Genomic DNA, 19,834 nt, shown 5'->3' on the forward strand with positions numbered 1-19,834 from the left:
ACTTCTAAAAAGCGTCGAATCGTTTTGGGATATTGAATCTAGAGGAATTAAAAATATTTCTGACGAAGAACAAAATGAAATGGCGTTGCAAATATTTAACAACTCGATTACACAAAAGGGTGATAGATACGAAGTTAGACTTCCATGGAAAGATCAGAATGTGACTTTAAGAGATAATTTTAAGAATGCTGAAAGACGATTCTTAAATCTGATCGAACAATTTAAATCAAACTTGAACTTTTATGCGCAATATAAAGAAGTGATTGACTATCAGCTTAAGGAAGAAATCATAGAAAAGGTCGATCTTAGTACTCCATCTGGGAGACGAACTTACTACATACCTCACCGTGCTGTCATCCGTGAAGATCATAATTCTACGAGACTTCGCATCGTTTATGATGCTTCTTCAAAGGAAAAAAAATGAATCTCTAAATGATAATTTACTACAAGGACCAAATCTTCTTCCTGAACTTTTGAAAGTTTTAATAAATTTTCGACTTCATCGAATTACATTTACGTCAGATATTGAGAAAGCGTTTTTGCAAATTTCTGTTGCACCTGAAGATCGGGATTCAATGCAATTTTTTTGGATTGATGAGAATTCAAGTTTGAGCAATCCGAGAATTCAAGTTTATCGGATGTGTCGTGTAATTTTTGGAGCAAAATCAAGTCCATTTTTGCTGAGCGCTTGCATTAAGCATCATATAAAGAAATTTGAAGACATCCATCCCAGAACTGTAGAAATGTTAGAAAACTTCATGTATGTTGACGATTTTATTTGTGGATCAGATACGGAGGAGGAAGCTATACAGATATAATATGAAGCCAATGATATAATGAAAAAGGCATTAATGACTTTGACCAAATGGAATTCTAATTCGGATACTGTAAAAAACTAGTATAAATCAAGTGACAACTTCGTTAGCTTTAAATTGCCTGACTGTGATTCCCCCTCAAAGATTCTTGGCCTTCAATGGGATACAATTAAGAATATCTTCTGTTTTAATGCACAAGACGTTATTGATTTCATCCGGTCAAATGACCAAACAAAACGTTGTGTTTTAAAAGCTGCTTCAAAAATCTTCGATCCTATTGGGTTTCTTGCTTCATATGTTATTCAAGCAAAAGTTCTGTTTCAGGATTTATGGCTGAAAGGTGTTGATTGGGATGAAATTATCCCACCAGAATTGCAAGACAAGTGGTACAAATGGTATAGGCAACTATGTGATCTACCTAATATCCAGATACCTCGGTGGTATTTTCGTGATGTTGATGAAACGCCTGAAACACTGGAACTACATTGTTTTTGTGATTCATCTCAAAGTGCTTACGGAGCAGCAGTGTACGTGAAATCCCGTAGCTTAAAATATTGTGGAACAAGTTTAGTGATAGCCAAGAGCAGAGTGGCTTCCCTGAAAAAATTATCTTTACCAAGACTCGAGCTTATGGCAGCAGTGTTAGGTGCAAGACTTGTAACTACAGTCCGTGTGCATTTTCCTCAAGCTAAGATTCATTTATGGACAGATTCTATTATTGTGGTTCATTGGATAAAAAACTCACCACGGCGATGGAAAACATTCGTACAAAATCGAGTGTCTGAAATTCAAGACAAAACATCCCCGAGCATGTGGCATCATTGTCCTGGCTCAGATAATCCAGCCGATAAAATTACACGTGGTGTTAAAGTGAGTGATCTTGTAGTAGATCACCTGTGGTGGCATGGACCTCCATGGCTTCATCAAGATGAAATAAATTGGCCTAAAGTGAACGAGCATTGTAACATAGTAGATAGTGTTGAAGAAAGAGTTGTGACTCAAGTTACTAGCAGTGTTCAACCTTTACAACCTGTGTTAAAAATAGAAAACTTTAGTGACTTAGGTAAACTTTTAAGAGTAACGTCATATGTATTTAGATTCATTAATAATTTAAAGTCACAGAATAGAGTGATTGGTCCTGTGACCAAAAATGAAATATGTAATGCTATGTGTTATTGAATTATCTTATCACAAGGTAAGTATTTTTTTGAAGAGTTGAATGATGTTAAATGTAAAAAACCATTGTCTCATAATTCCAAATTGTTTGGTTAAATCCAGTAATGGATGAAAAGGGTTGTTTAAGAGTTGGAAGTAGATTAGTGAAATCATCATTAGATGTCGATGAAATTAAGCCTATGATATTACCAAATAATTATTTTTCTCGTTTAATTATTTTGAATTGTCATGAAAAGGTACTTCATAGTTGTGTAAATGAAACTATAGTGCAAGTAAGAGGAAAATTTTGGATTTTAAAAGCTAGACGTTTTGTAAAATCTGTGTTACATGATTGTAGATTTTGTAAAAAATATAATGCTAAAGCTGGACACGAGATATCGGCTCCTCTTCCTGCTGATCGAGTGGAGAAAGCTCAACTATTTGAGGTAAGTGGCATAGATTTCGCTGGCCCTTTGTATTTAAAGGATGGTACTAAAGTGTATATTTCATTGTTCTTGGTCTTCAGAACCATCACCATCACAAGTCTTCAGAACCATCACAAGACCGTTTCCTTCAAGCTCTTCACTATTATTGATCATCAAACAGAGGCTACATATCCAATCCACGAGAAAATCAATTATTCAGATGAAAACAATCATTACCTGGAAGAACTCAGTTTTAAATCTATATAAGGTCTTATATTATAAAAATATTTATAATTTTTTAACAGCTATTTTATGTTACTATCCTTCATTGAATGTTCATTTTCCTGTCAGAATGCAAATTTTGAACTCGAGCCATATTCAAATTAGGTAGAAAGAAGGAAGTACTTAAATGAAGGTTTTGGAGGGTGAAATCAGAGCCTGTTCTGCCTGTTTGAGGAATACGTTGCTAATATGTCTTCTCTCAATTAAATTGCGACGTTCAGTAATTGTTGCCATTAGGTTTGTTTACTCTGACTTTGGTCAGAGCAAGCTTGCTCGCTAATTAAACTATGAATCCGTTAGGCTATTTTTAAATATTTCATATTACTTTTTGTAACAGCATGGAGAAATTTTGTGCGTATTGAATTAAATATATTAAAATAGGATGTAAAATAGAATTTTGTCTTTCACAAAGGCATTGAAACTCATTCATTTAAAAAATATTTGTACATTTAAACATACTATTTTAATGATGAATTTAACGCAATTTTTGATAATTTAGTGAAACGCTAGCGACTGTTCTTTTGCATGATTTAGCATCCTTTATGAAACGAATGACATCAATCTTAAGATCTGATTTTTCAAGAAATTTAATAAATGTTACCCTTTATTTTAATCTTCTGAGTGTTGCTGAGTGTATCGAAATGTCAAAGTCCTGCAGGTATAAAGTCTGGTATAATTTTCTTGTTCATGTCAGCAAAGTTAACAAAGCAACAACAAAAAAGCGTACGATTAGATGCAAAAGTAAAATTTGCAAAAGCGAAACTATGCGTTATTAAAAAGTTCAAAAGCAAGGAAACGGATTACATCTCTAGGCGTGTTGTTCAACCTAGTTTTAACACATGTAGAGCTATAGAAAACAGTTTTTTGTATGAAAACAGAAATTAATTGATTTCAGTATTGCAGTAGTAGAAATCAATTATGACTAAATGTTTTTAATCATATAATAAACATTTCTTTTATATCGTTGATGCCGCTTATTCAGAGTAGTGGTTAGCATCGCTAACTGCCTTGCCAAAGGGCCCGGGTTTGAATCCCGGAGAAGGCATGGATAATTGTACATGTATAATGTCGGTGCTGCATGGCGGCATTTTAAATATGCAGCGAGCTGAATGTCATCTCGCATGGTTTGGAAGGGGAGAGAGATAGGAGACCTTTAGACCCGTCCCCCCCTGGGGTGCTCTCCATCAAAATTGGAGGCGGAATTGAGCAAAATCGCACAGCCACCTGAATGGTGCTCAAGGCTGTTACCAACGGCAGACGTAATCTAGCGCTCCTTGCTACGAGGAATTTCGTGAGCTTGGGCTGACTACGTCAGACAAGTGAGCATAGGCAACAACAACAACATATCGTTGATAGATATATTTGAATAGGCTAAGTCATTGTTTTGATGTGTTTAGTATTATTTCTGTCATTAAAAACTTGCCAAAAAATAAGGAGTATCTAAACAGCAGTTGTAAGAAGCTTGCTGATGCTCTAAGTGACCCGAAATAAAACTCAGAAGATATAACTGCCTTAAATCTAGAAGTGTTATCAACTAGAAGTGATAACACAGAAGATATAACTGCCTTAAATCTAGAAGTGTTACAACTTGTTGGCAGTTTCTGAAAGTTAGTTGTCAGCAGTTGTTGCTTCGCTAGATTTATGAAAACAATCTGGAAGACACTTTTCCAAATATATCATTTTTGTTCAGGGGCGAATTAAGACTAATGGGGCCCCTAAGCACTTAAAAATTTTTGTACTTCCACCAAATGCTTGCGCCATATTTTTTTTTTTTTTTTTTTTCTTTTATTCATTCTCTCTCTCGATTTTGGTTTAGCTGCTCCTTGCATTCCATGGTAAAATCGGTGATGGGAAACTTTTTAATGACCCCTCTCCTTGATGTCCTAAGCATATTATTTTATCGCTTAATGATTAATTCATTCCTGTTTGCACTGAGAATTTGTTTGTGATACCATTGTCAGTAGCCTCAACAGAATGCATCTTTTGAGAGCTGAAGTTGATAAAAAATTTATTTACGATCTTCAGTGACTGAAGAGGTTTAGGAGTTTTTCTATAAGAGCAGTAGAAAGTCAAATTATACGTTCATTAAACATTGGTAAGTTAGTTAAAATGTTTGTTGCTAAAAAAAACATGAAATGCGAGCATTTTAGAAAGGTATGAAAAAGTTATCTAAAAATAAAAGAATTCAGAAGAGGGAAAAAAAAATTATACATTATGTGATTTTATCTGACAAAAGTTTGATATTAAAGACAAATTATTTTAAAAGTGATAAAAGTTTACAAATACATAAGGCCAACTATTTAAGTAAATGTGTACAATATATTATTTATTTAAAAGAAAAATGAATTAGAAGAATAGTGCTGCAAAACATAATATATTGAGGTATTCTTTAATTTTTTACATATTTTAAAATTTTTCATATATAAAATGATATATTTTAGTAGAAAGTGTAAAATTAAAATTTTGAATTTAGCGAAAAAGTACTAGACTTTTATGTTATATAATATATGAAGTTTGCTTAATATTATAAAAGTGTTTCATTACAGTTTTTTTAATACATTTGTATTCGGATGTTTTGAAATCTAGTCAAGCAAAAATTATGATCTAATTGCTAATAAACTTAAATATGAAATAAAATTATTAGTGATTCAAAATAAAATGATTAGTGATAATAAATTATGTAAAAGTCTGATTCTACCATAGAAAGTTTACAATTGTAATATTTTAGTATTTGACAGATAATTATATTTACTAGCGGGCTGGACCGCCAGGTGAGCGGGCTGAAGCCCGCTAGTCTAAGGGGTGTGATCCTTTGTGGAGGACATTTTAAGAGGGACTGGCTTAATTTCGCTGGTATTCGAAAGTTGTACCGAACTACCAATGTTCAGCGATTTTACCCGAGCTGCACCCGCTTTATTCACTTACGCATACACGTTACACATGAGGAAAATCACAAAAACACCCATGCATCCACCCTGTTCGAAGGGATTCGAAAGTTGGACCGAACTACCAGTGTTCAGCGGTTTTGCGTGGGCTGCGGTCGCTGTATTCACGTATGCATACACGTTACGCATGCGGAAAATCACGAAAACACCCATGCAGCCAGCCCGTTCGCCGGGATTCGAAATTTGGAGCGAACTACCAGTTTTCAGCGATTTTACCCGCTTTATTCACGTATGCATCCACAAGATACTGCATAGAATTTACACATGCGGAAAATAACGAAAGCACCCAACCAGTCAGCTCGTTTGCCGGGATATGAAAGTTGGATCTAACTACCAGCGTTCAGCGATTTTACCCGTGCTGCGCCCGCTTTATTCACGTATGCATCCACAATATACTGCATACACGTTGCACACGCGGAAAATCACGAAAACACCAATGCAGCCAGCCCGTTAGCCGGAATTCGTAAGTTAGACCGAACTACCAGTGTTCAGCAATTTTGCCCGGGCTGCGCCCGCCGTATTCACGTATGCATCCACAAGGTACTGCATACACGTGGCAAGCCCACCAGCTGAGCGGGCTGAAGCCGGCTTTCGTTTCACGGTATTCGAAAGTTGGACCGAACTACCAGTTCTCAGCGACTGTACCGCTCAGCCGCTAATGGGACGTTGTAGAAAGTGTAATCCCGAAAATTTTCGGATTTATTATTCAAACAGTAGATTCGTTATTAAAATTATTTTTTTAATTCCTTTTGATTAACTTCAATATAATCACTCACAAAATTGCATCAATATATATATTAATACAATTAATAATTCATAATTATTTATAATAAGAAAACTTCCCGTATAAAATCCCCAAGGAACACAAATTTAATGTAAAGCCCTGAACGAAAAAAAATTTCAGTCAGAATTTAAATTATTACTTTAAATGTATAATATTTTCAAATTCTTGTTTAAAAATCTGCAAAGGAAAATCTTTAATCGAAAAAAAAAAAAAAAAAAAAAAAAACCCTAAAGTGAATTTAATTATTATAGCTGCGAACTTAAAATATCATTTAAATTCAAAGAGCATATCTAAATGAAGTGCACGTATCTAAAACCATGAAAAAATATATTCCAAAAAATTAAATTTATTATTAAAAAAATGACAACATACTATTTAAAAAAAATAATAACATATATGCTCTTTGAATTTAAATGATAAATTCGTTCGCAGCAATAATAAAATCGACTTATCAAGGGGATAAAACAATCTGCAATAAATTAACAACAACTAAATGAAAAGAGAGTTTCTATTGAACGAAAGTTGTGAGTTGTTTAGTGTGTTGAATTCCACGACGTTGTTTTATCATTTAATCAATTTCATTTACTATTCTGTTTGCACATAATAATCGCTGCTCACCTCTGGAAAAAAAAAAAAATTTGCTATTCTGTATACGTTTAAAACTCACTTCGCAGTGACATCTGAGAAATGTATATATTTATTTACTCGATAATTATTTACAAGAATTATTTAGTCTACTATTTTATCATGAATTACATAGATAGGACTATGTTTTCACTTGCAAAGTTGTTGGACTTTGTTTTATTCCTCTAGTATTTTATCATCTCATTTTACTATTCTGTTTACATAAAATAACGGCGTTTCACTACTGCAAAACTTAAAAAGTTACTATTCTGTTTACGTTTAAAAATGACATCTTAGTGCTTTCATTGCCGCTAAAAAAATTCGCCAAATTTTGAAGGCCAAAATAGTTTGGCGCCAACTTACCCCGCTTATGGAATATTAGCCATAGTAGTTGAACTGTTCCACAAAACAAAAGTATCTCTTATCTAATGCCTTAAATAGATACTTCGCCTTGCGTTCAATCGTTAAAGATTGAGGAAATAATTATATATAGGAAAAAACAACATGAATCCGTGAGACACATTCTTTTCACCCAAGCGATCGCCTGGAGCAACTGACGAATATTACGACAACACATTAAGAAAAATGAAGTTCTGACCGATAATGATTAGAGATTCGTGATCCACCTATTGACGTTTTATGCCATTGGCAGATTAGCAAAACCATCGAACATAATTAAAACTTCAATTTTCATGCTGAACACTTTAAAAGGAAACTTTAGACTCTCCCTGATTACCTGTAACGCTACAGTTACTTCAGAATTAACTGTTGAGAAACCTTTAATGGCGCATTTCCTTTAAATATGGAAAAACTTTTAAAAAATCAAACAGTACTATCATTGAGAGATCATAAACACAAGAAATCAAATCGGAGGTTAAAGTTAAACGTTAACTATTAACCTGAAAAAAAAAAAAATACGCTAAACTATTCCTTCTGAATACATTTCCTTCCATTTTCCGAAGCAAAATTACCTGGATTCCTCCTAGAATACATAAGAAACAGAATAATAGATATCTTCAAATATCTTTGTAAGAGACAAGGAGACAAAACATTTTCTGGAAAGAAAACTCTATAAAAACTTAGGAAACATTAATAACAATATCACCGAAATGATTCACAAAACAAATGCAGTCCTTTACCACACCTTTTTAATAAATAGCTGGAATTACATTCCCAAAACGCTTGAGGATTGCCGAAATAATTACATTTAGGGAAAACAAAAAGGTTACTGTGGTGTATTCGTTTTGAAGAGTTGAGTCATTTAAGTAGTTGTCTTTTAGATTATTTATTGATAAACAATAACAACATGATTGAATAAAAATTACGAAATATACGCGCACAGTGCCGGATCTATTATACAGTCAAAAGTCTTTAATCCGGACTCGTCGGGACTTCGGCTATTCCGGATTATCGATTTTTCCGGATTATAGATCATCAGTTTAAATCTGGTAAGATGGCATGCAGAAATTATAAAATTAAAAATATGAAATCGTAATTTATAAAATAATGAGCAATTATGATCTAAAGGGTATCAAAATTTACAAAAAAAGAAGCTTAATATTTATTTGTTTACTTTATTAAACATTTCTTTCAACGCGCGCATGCGTACCTTACGCATAGCCGAAATTAGAAAATTGCAACCAGAATACTATTTGATTTGTATTCGTGATATTTATAATGACGAGCAATTTGATTTAAATCATATCAAAGACGGAGTACATCGAGATTAAATACTTACTACATTTAGTAAGGAATTATAAGCCGAATAAAATAAAAACACCTGCCCTGAAGATAACGATAGTGGTGACAGATCAACTTCCAGTTCATTGCGCGCCGCGACGTCCCCCCCCCGCGCAGAGCAGCGTGAAATTGATAAACAGATTTCGGAACGGTTAGATAAACAAAGGATATACCTTTATCCATTTTTTGTAGCAATTCGTTTTTTGTTTGATGGACATCGAATCATACTTTCGTTTTCTAGATCCTTTGGGAGCTCCAGCATCGGAAATTCTATTTGACATAATCGAAAGTTCAAGCTTACTTTTATAAAATTGCTCTTACAGTCTGCAAAAAATAATAAGCCGGATCCAATTCGAAGATTAAGGAACAACGCAACCATCAACATTAACCGAAATAGATAATTAGATAAATTTAGCTTATACCGTCCGTTATACATTAAACGCGCACGCGAAAACGCATTCTGCGCTTGCGCAGACGCATATGCACCGTCGTAACTGTCTTGCGCGCACGCGTAAAACGCCTATGAGCATGCGTCAATGCGGCGCATGCGCAGAAAGATTTTAAGCTTTGAGTTCCGGATTGTAGATCATTCCGGATTATGGGTGTCCGAATTAACGACTTTTGACTGTACATCGTATCATATCCTCGTTCATGCGTATTCTAACTGTATCCCCCCCCGCAGCAGGAAAAGCGAACATCAGTTTATCCCTTTACGGAATTTTAGCTGCAACATCTTCCGGCCCGTGACGAAGGCATTTATCATAAATTCAAAATCTTACAATAAATATCTTTATACTTTTACAAAACTCGTATCATACAACATAGCATAGAATGTATATAAAGGACATTTTCATCATGCTAGCTACTGCTCTACATTTTATCTTACTATCTCAAGCTAAATACAAATAGAAAAGAAAACAATTATCATCAAACAATAACTAGCACAAGTAACAAATTTCAGTTACTAAAAAAATACTAAATAGATACCTCAAGGTTCTGAAAACAATCATTCATATCTCTTTCCAAGTTCCAAGTGATATAGCATTTGGCTAGGCCTTTTTATTACACCTGAAGAAGTTTTCACTGTGATACTTCTTATCTTGTTATCACGGCCTTTATGCAACTCCATTACCTTTCCTAGCTTCCACAGCTGTCGAGGTACTTTGTCATCCCCTATCAAAACTATTTCATTCATATTAAAATCAGTGGTTACATTAACAGGTTTAAAACAATTTGCACCTTTTCATTGGAGAAGATACTCTCTTTTCCATCGTCTCCAAAAATCATTAAAAATTTTTTCCCGATACAAATAACTTTTAATTAAAATTCTTTTGTTACTTGCAATATGTTCTTTAACATGACCAGCCTGGTGCGGTGAGGATGTTAAGCGTTTTCCAGTTAGAAAATGAGCAGGAGTGAGAGGGAATGGCTCTGATGGATCATTAACGTAAGTAAGTGGTTTAGAATTTAGAATAGATTCTATTTCTGTCAAAATGGTTTGTAATTCTTCAAAGGAAACTAAAGCCTTTCCTAGCACTTTTCTCAAAATAACTTTTGTCATCTTCACCATTCTCTCCCAGTATCCACCTCACCAAACTGCTCTTTCACAATAAAATGCCACTTTTATTCCCTTTGTACCAAAATAATTTTGTACAGATGGATCAACAATATTTGCATATAACTTCTTCAGTTCTACATCTGCACCTTTAAAAGTTTTGGCATTGTCAGAGTTTATAGTTCGGCAAACACCTCTTCTTGACACAAAGCGACGAAATGCTAGAAGGAAATGTTCAGTGCTTAGGCTACAAACAATTTCAAGATGCACGTGTGACTGCACAAGTAAACAAACAAATATAAATCTTGTCTCCCTTTTTCGTAAACAAAGGTCCAGCAAAATCAACAGCTGTGATTTTAAAGGGATTCGTTTCATGAATTCTATCCGCTGGAACAATCACTTGAATGCCCCTTTTAGCCTTAAATTTCCTGCAAACGAAACAGTTATTCAAGTACGATTTTACAGCTTTTCTACCTCAGATGATCCAATAATTTTCTCGAGTTTGAGTGAGTGTATCTGAAACACCAGCATGAAGCAAGTTCTCATGTTCTCTTTTGATTAGCAATTCAGTGAATCTAGATTTTTTCGGTATAATCCGTGGATGCTTTTCTTGAAACTGAAAGTCAGAATGCTGTAATCTACCACCAAGACATATGAGTCCTTCTGCCGTCAGGATCGGGTTTAGACCATATAATTTGGAATCGAAACTGATTCTTTTCGTGTCAATTTAAAAAGATCCTTTTCAAACTCACTTCGCTGTATAAATCGAATCCAATAGCTTTCAGCAGTTAGCACTCCTTTAAACCTTTCAGAATTCCTCTTACAGTTATTAATAAACCTTAGGACGTATGCAGTGATTCGAAGAACCTTAGATAAGTCACTGTATCTGTGCAAATTCAACAAGCTATCGGTACGTTCAACGTATGTTGGTAAAGCAATACAGTTCTTTTTTCTTTCCGTTTTCGCTTCAAATGTATCAATATCAGCATTCGGTATTTCTTCACTGTTTAGAACATCAACTTCTGTTAGCCACAAGGGGCCTCTTCACCATCTTTCATCATTAATTAAAGATCGTGCACTTACTCCCCTCGTAAGTTTATCGGCAGGATTCAGCTTTCCGTTGCAAAAGTTCCAATTCGATGGATTTGTCTTTTTTTTTTTTTTTATTTCCAACACTCTATTGCGGACGAATTATTTCCAATCGTTCGCAACACCTCTAATCCAATGCAGACATATTGTGGAATCTGTCCACATGAAAATGTCACTTTCTTTCAAAGAAAACGTGGATCGTATATAATCAGACAATCGTGCAGAAATGAAGTTTCCTAGTAGTTCTAATCGCGGCAAAGTCATTTTCCTCAGTGGAGCTAGACGGCATTTTGAAATTATAAAACTTGTCGCACATTTGTCATGGTATCTAATCTTGAAATATGCGACCTCACCATATGCTTTTGGGTTAGCATCAGAAAATATACGTACTTCCAGCTGCTAAATCTCCAGCTCGTCAATATATGGTCGAGGTATGACAAGCCTGGCAAGCTCGGTCACTTCCTTCCACCACTTCTGGAACATAGATTCCAATTCTGCTGGAATACTTTCATCCCATTTTAAGCCCTTTTCCCAAAGAGTCTGCACTACCAATTTAATTCTAACACTGAATGGTGTAATTAAACCTAATGGATCAAACAACATGCCACATGCACTTAGAACTGTACGTTTTATTGGTGTCACATATTTAAATTTTGTAAATTGATTCAGATCTAACTTCAAGATGTCCTTATCATTGTCCCAAATTAATCCCAATACCTTTAACGGTATATCTGTTTGATTCGATGGCGTCTGACATTCCATTTGGGTTCCCTTCCATCTTTGATTAAGGATAGCTGAATTCGAAGACCATTGCCGTAAATTCATGTTTGCTTCACTCAGTATAAATTTAGAGTCTCTTGCAAGAGATACTGCTTCTTCAACAGTTCTTTAAATGAAGTCGGCCCACCAGCGGTCGAGCGTTGAAGTTGCTGAACACTGGTAGTTCGGTCCGAGGTTCGAAAGCCGCGAACGAGCTGGCTGCATGATCGTTTTCATGGTTTTCCCTATGTGTAACGTGTATACGAGCCAGTTACCCTTGGAAAGTCCTCCACGAAGGCATCCCTCCCCTTCGGTAGATAGCCCTAGAGACTTTCACATAATCACACGCACATACACTTTAAATGAAGTCGTACAGTTGCTGTCAAAATAAAAAGACGCCATTTCACATCAAAAGGAACACGTGCCATTCGTAAAATTCTGATATCACGACCACTGAAATCAAGTTCGGTCACCCTCTCATTTCTCCATAAAAACTGCAAAAACTTTCGATCCTCCTCTACTATGCCAATCTCTAAAAATGCTCTCTGAATATCAGCACAAAACGCAATTGAGTGATAACGAAATCTTAAAATAATCCTGAGCAAATCTGGGTTAAGGTTGGGATTGTTAAAGATTATCTAAACAATCATTGAGCAATTGTCCATCTCTAACTTTTGACGACGCATCATACACAATCCTAACTTTCGTATTTTCCTTTGATTCGCGTACCACAGCATGGGGAGGCATAAAATAACCAATTTTTTTTTCACAGTCTCCATGAAATGCAACTTGCTCAATAATAACATCCCTTAACTGCTCATTAATTATTTCTTTATAACGAAAATACCGATGCGGATCATGCCTTATTTAAGCTTATCAAACGTTTTTCTGCAACTTCATAATTACTGTTCAATGTGTTACAACCCTCCTTCCATAATAATTTAGTTTCATACATCCCATTTTTAAACGTGGTATTTCTTTCCAAAATATCTATGACTTATGCATATGATCGCGAAATTTCCTTCTCCTGATTTATTCCTATAGCCTCCAAGTCCCACAAATTCCTAACTCTTTCAAAAGCTGTTTGTTCCTTCACAGAGATATGGTTTACACAAGTTTTATCATACTCATAATTGCCATGATTATCCGATCCCATTTCCTTACCTTGGATTACAAACCCAAACAAACTGTCCGTAATAACTAATTGTTTTCCTAATCTTATGTTTCTTTCATATAAAATTTCCCAAATGTAATATGAGCCGATCAACATGTGTACCTCCTTCGTATTTCCAATGTCGGCCAATTCTATCCCCTTACTTAGAGCCATATTTCTGGCCCACTTTGAAGGAACTTCTATGTGGTCATGCGTAATCGCATCAATTACCACTGCTTCTATGCTGAGTTTTTTACTTGGGTTGATTCTATTCCGCAAATCAAGCTGAACTATATTATACTGCTGTTTAGGTTTACACTCGCTAACCAAACCCATATATTTCAAACGTTTCACATCTGGTAGCCTTCAATCCTAATGAGTTCGCAGTTTTTCTTCTTATAAACGTTCTTTACTCCCGCCGTCTATTAACACCCTCAAGATTTCGCTCTTTTTATTTCTTTTTACTATAGCGCTGAATGTACACTCTCGGTTTTGTTGACAAATTCTCTTTTACTCCCTCCGAAGCAATGCAATGACTGTACCCTACATTTTCTTTACCATTTGATTCGGCTGCATTATTTGTCGGTTCAGCCTTATCGCATATTAAATAATTGTGAGGTTTTTTACATATTTTGCAGAGCTGGTCCTTTTTCCAGCAAAATTTCGACGTATGTCTACGTTTCAGGCAAATATCTATGACAAAGGCAAATGTAACATCGCCCCTGTGATTTTAACGAATTTATTTTTTTTTTCTGTTAATGGTAAAGGACATTTATATGTTTCGTGAGATTTATCCGAACAAATACACATAGAAATTCACATAGAAATATCCCTACATTAATGAATCAATAATTAATTGATTTGAACATCGTACACCTACTTGAATTTTCTAAAGAAAAATTATTTAAATTACCAAAACATCTATGGTATATATTTCAAAAACATTATAACCTATGTGTAGATTCAGTTGCTACATAAGATTAACAAATGGGCCGTTTTGAATTAAAAGGAGAGGAGAAAGGAAGCAAACATGAAACAGAATTATCAGTAAAAAATTATTATAATTTTATTTGTTAAAAAATAAAAAATAATAAATATAAGTTACACTTTTAATATAAACATTTAGAAGAATAATGAATGAGAATTTAGAATGATCATTTTATTTAAATTACTTAAAATATTTAATTTTATCATCGATTTCATCACAGTTTCTTACATGATTCACGATTACCAAATGTAAGTTTTTCATGTTTTCTTTTTTTTTTTTTACTTCAGTACATCCTGTATAAACATTAGCTAATAACAAACGTTGAGAGGCTAAATCTTTTTTCAGTCCGTCAAATAAAAACCACATACTGGGATGGCTACAATTAAATAATGAATTTAGTGCGTTATGAGAGCCTTCGCAACACTTTGTGGTTTTAGGAGATTTTTAGAAGGCTGCTTCATAATGTTCAACTGAGAAGCATCATCAAAGTGCATAAAAATTTTAATTTTATTTCTAAAGTTTTAAATTTCTGCAGAAATTTTGCAACGTTTTTGGCTCAAAACTTGAATAACTACCTTCAAACATCAATTTCTATAGCTACACATCAAAAGTATGCAAAAATAGAGTAAAGAAACAAAATTTAATTATTAGCAGTTACAGAAAAAAAAATGTCGTACATGAGCAGTTGTCTAAAATATTACAGTACACGCAAAATTTTACTAGTTTTCATGCTTTTATTTATCGCTTCTGAAAAGGTTAATGTGAGCATTTGTCCATGTGAACATACTTCATGTGAGCTTTTTTCCATGTGAGCATATTTCTAAGTGAGCATTTTTCCATGTGAGCCTTTTTCTATGTGGGCATATTTCCTTGTGGACTTTTTTCTTGTGAGCATTATTCTGTGAGCATTTTTCCTGTGGCCGTTTTTCCTGTCACTCATTGGCACTGTTATTTCTTTAGTTCGAAATCATCATATTTTTTAGCGAATCAAAACTTGTAATTTTCAGTTCAGATAACAAACCTTCATAATACGTCCAATCCTGGAAGTAAAATAACTTCAAGAGACACCAGGATTCTTCTTAATTTCTGTAAACAACCTCCTAAAGTTTTCCGCAGTTATTTTAAATCGTTTGAGGACACTTTTTATATGAGCATAATTCTGAAATTTTTTCCTATGGTTCCCTTGCAATCAACTTATCTCTGATGGTCAAATCCCAAGGGAATGAGTTACCCATAAGCTTTATTCGACCTTCAACAGTTTCATTCGTCTCTCGAACAGAACTAGAAATACACTGGCATGATCTTCTTCAGGCTTGAAATCTGGCAAAATCTTCTGACAGTCAAGTTTAGCTACAAGACTTTGTACAGGAATATGTTCTCGTTCCTTTTGAATTTATAGGGTCAAACTTAACTTTTCCAGTTCATATTCCTAATTTTCCCCTTCTTCTTCATCCTTATCCCTCTCACCTTCATTTTTTCCTTTATATTTATGTGTATAAATTATATTATGTATAATTACAAGCTAATTTATAAAATTATAATGAACCTTTCATACAAAATCCATGATTGCATGTATATGAGTGTATATAATTCTTATTATACTTGTATTTCAAAAACTGACTAGATGTAGCAATCACCGAAAACATAAATAGCATTCCAACTGAAATGCACATCAATGCATGCAATATATTGATTTTCTTCTCCAGATATGTGTTGATTTTGAAGATAAAATGACTGAATACCTTTACGAAAATACACGCATATTTTAAGCTAATAACTTTTGCTTCAGTTTGTTATGAATTATGTTCTTGACCGATAAGCTATACATGATGTATCTACATTTGATCTACTTCATTCAGAATTAATGTCAGTGAAAATACTTTTGTTGTGTTATACAACTTGAAATTACGTTTGGGGATCCTAATCAGAAAAAGGCGAAATTTTATAATTTCCTTCATCATACATTAAATTATGCCAAACACACTCAGCCAAGAGATAGGTCAAGATTTATATGAAACTGTTTTACATTTTACACATTTTTTGCTGTACTTGATTTAAGCTTATCTTCTGGAAATATTCTAACTTGAACAATTGACTCCTCACGTTCTATTACAATTTTCGTTAAGAAGTAAGAAAAACTTCATTTGAACTTTTTTTTCTTTTTTGGTATTAACAGGAACTGTTGACCTAAAAAACGATCTTGTTCTAGACGAAAGATATCTTTTATTTTTGACGTACACATCACATAAAAAGAAATATTCAGCTATAATTCTTGAATATTACAGCGCATTGTCTATTTCGTAACTTGTAGCTTTAAAAATAATAGATGGGGCGAACGGCCTAACTCTACGTACTTTTACTACACTGAAGTAAAAACGTAACTACTATGGCAAATATGCCAACCCGAGTTTTTGAAAATATACCCTATTAATGCAGAAACTCACTGAGTCATTTCTGGCTATTTAATTAGTATTCAACATTACATTGTTCATGCAAAAAGTGCTAAACCTGTAAAAGTTGTGTCAAGAAGAATTCCAGCACATACTCCTGCAGAAGGAATTAAGGATGAAAACTGCTGATATTTTCAATGATGTGAACGTAAATCCTATATACAAATTTGGTATACGAGTTCAAATGCCTTTGTTCCAGGTCCACTTAGTAAACGATCCTGGGCAAAGAAAATTTATGATATCCAAGCTTTATTGTGTTTTCAAGTCTCTGTTGATGTATATAAGCTAAAGAGAGGTGTAGGTCAGTGCCAGAAATGCTAGCATTCTTTCACTCCTCGGCTGAGGGTAAACTCATGCTGAGTTGCGTTTAATGTGCTGGTGATCACGAAAGCTCTCAATGTGAATATAAAATGGATTAAAAAAGTACTGCAATTCTAATTTGGAACATACAGCCAAAAATTTTAAGTTATGCTTAAATATCCGTTAAATATGAAGAAAAGATCTCAAGATAAAAACCACGTGGCAGAACCAAGCACGAGGAAGGAACATTTCCAACTCCTCCTTGAAGGTGAAGTAGATAAAAAATTCGGAACACAAGATTGCTTCATATAAAATAGAAAAAACTCAGACCGCTGTTAAAGATAAGCCTTCAAAAAGTCCATTTGAAAAAGTTCCTGATTAGAGAAAGGACCTGAAAAAATATCTCTGAAACCAGAAAACAGTCTTCATATTCAAAAAATGTTTCTAGTATATTTATTGATTTCTTAAAAATTTTAAATGAAATAAATACAGTACAACTCCAATTATCCGAACTTCGACTATACAGATCCCCGATTATATGAATCGCTTTCAGAATCAACTGATGAAGGGAAGGAAAAAAGTGGAAACGGAAAAAGAAGCTCAACAAAAGGTAAGGGAAGAGACAGGAGAAGATGAAGATGACGTGTCAGTCTAGGAATTAAGAAACTTTCTTTTGAAAATTCTTGAATTTTCGGAAGTTATTACTGAGGATACAGCAGAATGGCTGGTGTGTGATTCGTCATATTCTGTGTTTCAAATTTTAAATGATGATGAACTTATTGAAAGTGTGAGAGAAGAAAGCGTTGAGAAGGAAGGTGACCTTAATATCGACGCTGAAGCAGACACGAGACCTTCAACTAGTGAAGCGTTTGCCGGCCTTGAAACTGCGTTGAAGCGGATGAAGCTTCAACCCGAGTGTGACCACATGCAACTACTTATTGTCAAGCGGATGCGCGACAACTTGGCTGCCCGAAAACGGAAGAAGACAGTCAAACAGCGTATTTTGACCGACATGTTAAACAGCAATGGCTTTTAGCACTTGTAAGTACTGTGCAGTACACTAATATGTACATAACAGTGTTGCCTTTTAATTTTAATTAATTAAGACCTCTTTTTCTTTAAAAATAATTTCTTTTTCCCATTTTCAACATACAGTACGTACATTAATTAATTAAAGTGTACGTAGACCTTCGGAAAGAAACCAATTATCTGAATAGGGTCCGGTCCCAATTGATTCGGATAATTGGAGTTCTACTGTAATATATTTTTGGATTACACCATCTTTGATACATACAATAACTATCATAACTAGAAAAAAATTAAGAAAGCCCCGACTCCAATTGACAAACTATTAGTATTATTTTAGAAATTTCGGTCAATTTACTTGGAATATCAAACTAGTTTTATATATTTATTTCTATTTTTCTCAACTTTTTGTTGGCAAATTACTGTATACATTTTACTTTGTTTTTGGTAATTTTAAAATTTTCGTTTGTGATATAAATGACTTATTACGTGGTCTGGAATGTTTCGTGCTTGCGCTATGAATGAACATTATTATGCCTGTTTGTTTACCTTCATGTTTTCTAACAACCACCTTCACAGCTTGCCTTTTTCATCTTTTGGAGACTTTCAAAAATTTTATCAAATGCGGCCTTATCCTTATTTAGAAGTTTGAACATCTTCGCATCTTTTATATGTTGCTGCGAAGTTATTGTTGACATTCTCACAAGGATTATTTTTCGATGGGAGTTGCACCGTTATTACAAGCATAGGCAAGTATGACAACAAGTTAAATTACTTTCACTAATGAAATACTAGGGCCATCTGGCGAGGGAAAAATACTCTAACAGGTGTACTGTGACTCTAGATTCCAAACAGGTGTACTGTGACCGGGAAAAATCAAAGTTGTATTTCAAAGCTGAAAGTTTACGTGGCAAATCTCCAACAGGATTTCATAATGCACTGCTTGAAGTTTGTGACTCAGACAGTTTTCAGTTGGACATCTGACTTTCGAGAAGAACTTATCAGACATATACAATGACAGAAAGCCAGGAAGGCCGAAAATGCCAACAAAGGAAAGGGATAGTTATAACGGATTACAAAGAAAATAGACTGTATGCCACATTCAAAGAAATGTCACAATCCACAACGATTTCAGTATCGCTATATTATTGTAGTTTAAGGAATGGTCTGCAAGAGAAGAAGTTACGCTCTATCGGTTTGTAACCGCTTGGTACGAATGCCGTGAAACATAAATTTGACGACAGAGGTAAAAGAGTTCTGTCTTGAATAATCTGACGAAATGTTGATCAGATACATTGAACCATAGTAAAAACTGCGGTCAAAGCAATAAAGAAATACGTCCTTCCCACGAAACCAAAATTTCGACATGAACTTTTTGCATAGCTGAAGTAAATATGCTGTATGTCTAAAATTACCAAGGTATTATTACGGAAGATATATTTATAGCTGAGAAAAGTGTGAATACTGTACATTATAGTGAACGGTTCCGAAAATTGTGCACAAAAGCCACTTGACTTGCTTAGGGATGGCTATTTTGAATGCTAATACACGTACTTTCATGGTATAATTGTAAAACATGCTCGGCTAGCAGTCGAACGGCCCGGAGTTCGAATTCCACAGCGCACATTTTTTATGCATCGCGCACTACACATTTTTCATATTACCTACTTTGACAAACATAAAGTTAAGACGATCTCCTGACATTACTTGTTGCATGCGAGATGCATTTAAGAAGTCAAGGATT

Source organism: Stegodyphus dumicola, chromosome 1, assembly GCF_044657685.1.
Source record: "Stegodyphus dumicola isolate Sdum_Otavi_A_Nest chromosome 1, ASM4465768v1".
Lineage (NCBI taxonomy): Eukaryota > Metazoa > Arthropoda > Arachnida > Araneae > Eresidae > Stegodyphus > Stegodyphus dumicola.